The following is a 7,397-nucleotide window of genomic DNA, read 5'->3' on the forward strand; positions in this document are numbered from 1 at the left end:
ACTCGCGCAGCTCGCAGGGCCCTGACCTCGTTATTTATGTAACACAAGGCTCCTTTCCTCTGTTCATGCACTGCCACGAGCCAGTTGCTGAGACCCCCCCCACAGCCTGACCCTCGAGGGTCCATGGGCCCATGGTGCTTGCTGAGTTTCTCGTGCTGCTGTGACCAGGGGACAGCCCAGCTCCGACTGTGGAACAGGCTCCCCAGGGCCGTGGTGGAGTCAGGATCCCTGGAAGTGTCAGAAAACAAGCAGACATGGCATTTCAAGGTATGGTTTAGTGGGCATGAGGGTATTTGGTTGACTTGATGGTCTCGGAGGGCTTCTCTAACCTTAGTGATTCTGTGTGCCCAGGCACAACCCCTCATCGCTGGCCTGGTTTGGGGTCTGCTCTGGATGCCCTCCCTTTCTTCCTCAGGGCTGTGGGCTCTGCCCTCCCAGGTTATCAGCTCAGCCCTCCGGGGCCCAAAGCACCTGAAATTAAAGGCAAAGCAAAGACAGAGGTATCACCACTGTAATCCAACCCCAAGATCCCACTGGGATCTGCCTGTGGGTTGTGAGTGCCAGACTGGCAATATCAGGAAATATGAAGAAACAGCAATAAAAGTCAGCTTGTTTCTGTCTGCTGGCTCATGGCACATGAAGCAGTGAGAAATACCTTTCTGCAGTCATTGACAATGCATGTTTGAGTCTGGAAATATGCTTTTCTGGCAAAAGTCCACATATTTAACCCCAGTGGGCTCGAGCACCTCACCCCGTGGGTCCGGAGAGGGGAGGGCAGTGGGACTTCCCAGCCTGCCTGGGCACAATGGCACGGGGGGAAGCTGCTCCAGCCACTGACATGGAGCAGGATATGAGAGTGATAAGTGGTGAGTGTTGAAATGAAAGCTGCAATGAGAGCAAAGGGCCTGCTGCAGCTCCACTCCATGCCAAGCCTCCTGCCACCTTATCGGTGCTTCCCTGAAAACCATGGCTGTGTTGTCCTGACATTAAATATTCTCGTGGTGATCCAAATCTCCTCCATTTCACCCACAGCACCCGAATGCTCCAGCCCTGATGCACACCCTGGATTCACACTCTCACCTCTGGAGCGAGGCCAAAATCTCCAAAGGAAAAAATGCAGCCAGAGCTTCCAAGTTCTGTGGTGAAACCACATGATTTTGATGGGAAGCCATAAATCAGTCCCAGGCTCTCTCAGCCTCCAGTAACTTCTTAAAACAAACCTGGGCTGAATTTTGGGTCTTGTAATGAAATCTGAAAGCAGGTGAATTGACCACGGGGTTTGAGCATCACCACAAGTGAGTGCACAGAGTGGCCTCGGCAGCTCTGGACAGCCCTGACTTGTTCTCTGTGGGCTCAACTCTCCTGCAATTATGGGGCACAACCAAAGCATCTTCCACCTTTGTGGTGTCCGAGGGCAGAAGAGGCTCGAGGGCTGCCCAGTCCCTGTGGCAACACTGAGACCTTGGCAGTCCAGGGACACAGACACAGCTCTGACAGCGGGGGAGGACAGGGAACACCCCAGCAATGAGACACCCCCTGCCCTGCCCTGCCCTGCCCTGCCCTGCCCTGCCCTGCCCTGCCTGAGCACGGGTAACAGGGAAAGGGGGAAATCCTCGTGTGGCTGCGGGGATGGGGGCAGCTCCCCGAGGTGGTCTGGCCTAAAGGTCTTGGGTTTCAGCACAAAACAAAGCAAAGGCTCTTATTTGGCTAATGTGCCTCTGAAGAAAAGCTCTATCCTTGTTTGCTCCCACTGCTGCATTGTCTGTGGATAAAGACAGGGATAGATCTCATCTGATACAGCAATATCATCTCACCCATCTGGACAGGGCTCTTTACAAGACCCTGCTTTAGAATTTAGATCCCTGGGAACTTGGAAGGCAGCAGTGAAACAAAACCCTCCCCCAGAACAATAAAGAGGCTCTCAGCGATGGCCAGAGCTCTGTGGGGCAGGCACAGGGGCACTGCGAGGTCCCAGAGGTCCAGCATCACTGGGCTGCCCGGGTGTGCAGCAGGTTTGCAGAAATCTGCTGCTTTGGGGCAATTCTTTGGGGCCCATCCTGCCCGGGAAAGGCAGAGCTTGGGCTGGGAGCACTGCAAGAAATAGAGACTTGGGTTTTGGGTGCAAAATAGCCAAGCTGGGCAAGGCCTTGCATCGACCGCTGCACCCACAGCAGGTGGACATCGAGGTCGTTGTCCTCCTCCCTGACTGCTCCCTGCCAAGCCCTGTCCTGGACAGAAGTGCCTGGAAGAGCCTTTAAGGACAAACATCTCCAGATGGGCCAGCAGGAAGGGCTCAGCCCCAGGGAAGGTCGCAGAGACGAGACTCGGCTGCTCTGCAGATTTTGGCTGCAGTTGCTCCTGCGATCTGGAGCTTTGCTCCGTGAACTCGGCTGACACCAGGTCCAGGGGCCACCGGCTGAGGAGACAACAGACACCCTCACAATGCCACCTTTGGCTCCTTTTTAACCCCACCTCATTCGTGGTAGCACCCATCTGCAGCCTGCAGCCCCCAGCCCAGCTCAGGAGTGCTGCAGGGAGGCAGCAGCCAGTGGAAGGTGCAGAGTCCCTGGTGGGATGTTCCCGTGAGGACTCGGGGGTAAAGGGCACGAGGTGGATTTGGTGAAGGGTCTGGCTCCTGCAGCTCACTGGGAGTGACCGAGTGATGGCCAGAGGTGAGCCAGGCCTTGGGGAGCAGAGCCTCCCATCCCACCAGCCCCACCAGGCCCTGCTCCCCCCTGGCCCTGTGCAGATGTTTCCCGGAGCGCTGCCATCCCTCCAGCCCTTCCCGGCCGGGATGGATCCCATCGCTTTGAAGTTCGCAGCCGATGCACAGGGTTATGCAGGCAGAGCAGACAGCCCTGGGGAAGAGCCAGGCAGCCAGGGATGTGACTCAGGAGCGGCTCCGGTGACAAGGGGAAAAGGAAAAGCGGTTTATTATGTCTGTGACGGCGTCCAAGTCGCCAACGCAGGGAAGCAACGTGCAGCTGAGCCCTGGGCGGGAGGGGAGAGCAGGGGAATCAACACTGGAGCATCACCCCATCTCACCAGCCACCCTGAGACTGCTGCAGGACACAGCTGGGTTCCAGCAGCACCCAGCCCTGCTCCCCAAATGCCCAGTGCAGGGAATCCCAGAGTGCAAAGGAGGGAGCGGCCATGAGCCAACACCCCCCACCACCTTTGCTAAGACAGTTAATTGCCCTCTCTAATTAGCCAGTAATGGAGCATACTGGGGAGTGAGCCCAGCACTTGCACAATAGAGCCAATAGCCTGCACCTTCTCCCACAGGAAAAGGGTTGGGAGTGAGAAATTGGGGGAAAACAGATCCAGTTTGGTGTCTTTTTATCCCTCCCCTTCCTGCACTATGAGATTTTATTGTCACAGACATTTTGTTCAGTGCAGGGGAATGGAAACGCTGCTCCTTCCCAGGCTGCAGACAAGCTGAAATAGGAGAGAATCACAGAGGGGTGTGTGGGGATGGGACAGGAATGGCCCCCACACCCTCCCCACGGGGTTAATGCCTTTCACAGGTGCCATTGCCCAAACGCCCTTGATCTGCTGTCGCCTGGCATGAGGAGCCTGGTTGCTGCCAGCCACGAGGCAGCCATGGAGGTGGTTTTGTCCCTCACATCACAGATCCCAGGAGCAGGCAGACATTAAAACCAGGCGGTTTCATCTCCACCTTCCCGGGAGAGGCTGCGCCACCCGCCAGCAGCCGAGAGCTCAGATGCACCACACAGCGCCGGCATCCTGTGATGGATCAGCACGGAAAACAACACCCTGCTAATCTGCCTCCCCAGCAGCCATAAAACTGTCTTCCCAGTTCCTTCGGAGAGGATTTACAGCAGCCCAAAGCATCCCGGAGCGGCTGGTGGGGGGGAGGGCCCCCGCTGGGCTCTGGCCCCACACTTGGGACACATCGTGGCATTGGGGTGATGCCCCCACACCTCTTGGCCCCCAGCCACTCAGCTTGATTCACCCCAAACCAGTGCACACCAATGGGGACTTGGCAGCCCCCCAGAGCAGGTCAGTGCCCCCAGGGTCATGCTTGAACCCTGGAGCCTCTTGCCAAGGTCCCAGCATGCCCTGAAAAGGCCCAGGAGAGGCCTTTTGCTGGGCTGTTCCTGGCCTTGGTGACCATGACTTGAAGGGCAGCCCCTCACCCAGCCATGGGCTCAGGGAGGGGCAGCTGCTCCCCAGCCCCGGGGCTTTCTGGGGGTGTGACCCGTGGGGGTTCGAGCCCTGGTGGGGCTGAGCACAGGAGCTGCCCCACAGCCCACAACCCCTGGGCACAGCCTGTGCTGGGCCCCTCTGGCCCTGAGAGACATTCCAGCGCCGGGCAGGGGCAACGGGAGTGCTGCCCCCATGTTCCCCCCGCTCCGTATCCAAGTGGGAAACCGAAAACCCGACGCAAGGCAAGCTGTGCTGAGCCCCTGCCAAGAGCCACGGACAGAAATATCCTTGATTTCACCAAGGTGTGAGTAACTTCTGACACTTCTAGGGCTTATTGCCTTAAAAAAATCCCCCCGCAGTCCCCATTCACACTCTGCAGGACTGTGTTTCATATGAATGGAATATATGAATCACTGTAAAGAATTTAAATGCTTCCCTGTACAAAGAAACGCTCCCTCCCCGCCTCTGTGGCCGGGCTCCGCACAGCCTAAAACAAAGGCATGGCAGGAGACGGGACAAATCCCCATCCCCAAACCGCTGCCTCCGCGGCCAAGGGCAGCCCAGCCCCTGGGTTTGGCCCAGTGTGGTGGGACAGAGCCCAGCACCCTCCACCACCCACTTCAACCCACAACAGAACTCCTTGGCCGTGGCACTCATGGTTTCCGAAATCCCGACGCATTCCTGACATCTCCCAGGTTCTCCGTGCGCCGTTCGCGTTTCGGCTCCGCTCCCACTGCTAAACCCCGGGTTTCACATTGGAACAGGCAAAGAAAATCTCTTTACTGCCATTCCTCTGCCCAGACTCGCTGGGACAATCCGCCTCCCCACTGCTGGGGGATCGAGTCAGCTGATGGAAACCAGGCGATCCTTCCCGCAAGAACCTCTCCCGTTTTTTAGCAGTTTGGGTTTTGCTGCCTCTTTTCCCCTTGGGCAACAGGGGCAAGGAGGAAAAATGTAAGTGGAAGGCTGGCGCAGCCTCGCTGTGTTTCCAGCTGTGATGTTTCCCCTGGCATCGCTGCCTCGGCTCCGCGCACGCAGCCGTGTCCACAGCCCCGGTGGCGTGAGGGAAGCCAAGACGGGGCTCCAGGATCCCTGGTTACGTCGGTCCCTCAAAGAGCAGGGGCAGGACAGCCCTTGGAGCCCTCATTCACCTCCACGACACTGCCCCTGCTCCAGGGGCTCACAGCCACCAGCCCCACTGCCAGCTCCGTGTCCTAAATTTGTAGGATCCGGCTCTGAAAGGAGCCGCTTTGTTTCCCAGTGTCCCTCGCAGATGGATCAAAACTGCATTTTTACAGAAGCAATAAAAATCCCAGGAATTCACCGGCCTTATGATTTATTAAACATGTTCCTTATAGCAAAGCTGCCCATAGATGAGAAATATCTCCGGTAGGTTATTGCCTGGCCTGGGGCTACTGTACAGGGGGGATCTTTCCTGGCTTACTGGGAGTGCTCAGCGCTTGGGAACCTGGTAGCTCAGGAGCCAATTAACAGCAACACTCTTAAAAAAAGCTAAATAAAATAAGCACCTTGTATTTCCCAAGGCGTTTGTGGAAGGCCACTACCCAGGAATGGTGCCGGGACCCGTTGGGTGCAGATGTTGGCAGCTGCAGGAGGGGACAAGCTCCAGGAAGGGCCGGGGCAGCGAGTGCCAGCAGCGGCTGTCCCAAAGGTCACGGCACTTTCCCAAAAACACTTTTGCTCTCACAAACATATTTCCTAACAGCAGAAAAGTCTGGTCTTTGGAAGACGGCAGAGGCTCCGGGGAGGATTCCCTGAGAAAGGGACTCGACTGAGTTGGGTCGAAGGAGGGAGAAAGGATGAGAAAAGGAAAAGTAGAGGAAAGTGGGTTCAGACCTGTCCGGGGAGGGATGGTTGGAGCATTCGGTGGTGTTCCTCCTTGGAAAGGCACCAGAACCGCGGGACTCGTGACTGGGAAATCTACGGGATCAACTCCCGCCCGAGCCCGGGGCGACCCGCGGGACACGCAGGGGAGCTGGAGCGGCGGAGCCCGGACCCCATCCCGGCGCAGCGGAGCGGACCCTTACCTTACCCTCGGCGCGGCGGAGCGGAGCGGAGCGGCGGGCACGGGCGGCCGCGGGCGGGAGCGGCGGGCCGGGCCGGGCCGGGCCGGGCACCCCGCGGGGCGGAGCGGGGCGGGCGGGAGGGCGGAGCGGGGCCGGGGGCGCGGGGGGTGCGGAGGATGCGGAGCGGGCCGGGGGGATGCGGAGAGGGGGAATACGGAGTGGGGCGGGGGGTGCGTTGCGGGGCCGCGCCGGGCTGGCTTCTGTGATTGCTTTCTTTTCCCTCTTTTCCCTCTTTTTCCCTCGCTCCCGCCGGCGGTCCCAGCCCGGCCGCGCTGCTTGTTGCTCCGGCGCGGGAAGGAGGCTGCGAGCACCGCACATCCCCGAGAGCCCTCGGGCCCTCCTCGCCACCCCACGCGGGACAGGGGACCCGTGGGCACCGACCCCCGGGCGTGCTGTCGTCTCCCCACGCAGGGATGTCCAGCGCCCTAGGGATGCTGATATCACCAATACCAGCCACAGGGTGGGAAATGAGTCCCCAGGACTGAGTGCTGTCGGCCCACAAACCCGCTGCCCGGTCCCTTCGTGGGCACAGGGCCACAGCAGGAGGTGCCCCCTTTTTCTGCGATGAGGCTACTTCGCCACTCCGAAAATCCTGTTGCCCTGGGCAGAAAGGTTGGGGAACGTGGTGCCGGTGCAGCCGGGTCCTGCTGCCTCGTGACTCGGCACAGATTCAGATCACACACCGGCACAGAGGTGCCCCGATGCCGGGGCAGTGGGGTGCCCACCCACCGTGTGCTGCCCGTTCCCGAGCCCTGGCGTCCCGCTGGCAGCCGCGTGCCAGGCACAGCCAGGACAGCGCCAGCCCTGGCGCAGCTACCGGGGTGCACGGGCCGGGGGTGCAGGCCCCCGGTGTGCCCCGGCAGGCAGATTAGGGTTGCTCAGGCAACGGGCACGGAGAAAGCCCGTCGGGATGGAAGCTGCTGGGTGCACAAGGGTGTTTGTTTTCTGTATTAAGCGCCTGAGCAAGGGGGGCATCAGACGGCTAATCCCCCCTCAATGCCTTCCCCCGGCGAGCAGCCGGACCCTGCTCCCAGGAATGCTGATGTGCTGTTCCCCACGCGGGCGGACGGGGCTGAGGTCCCCTGTGTGCCCCGGGCAGGCGGGGCTGGGGGTCCACCCGCAGCTGGTCCCTACGGCAGA

This window comes from Empidonax traillii, unplaced genomic scaffold (assembly GCF_003031625.1).
Source record: "Empidonax traillii isolate 1590-97213 ecotype Southwest subspecies unplaced genomic scaffold, ASM303162v1 scaffold700:size438121, whole genome shotgun sequence".
Taxonomy (NCBI): Eukaryota; Metazoa; Chordata; class Aves; order Passeriformes; family Tyrannidae; genus Empidonax; species Empidonax traillii.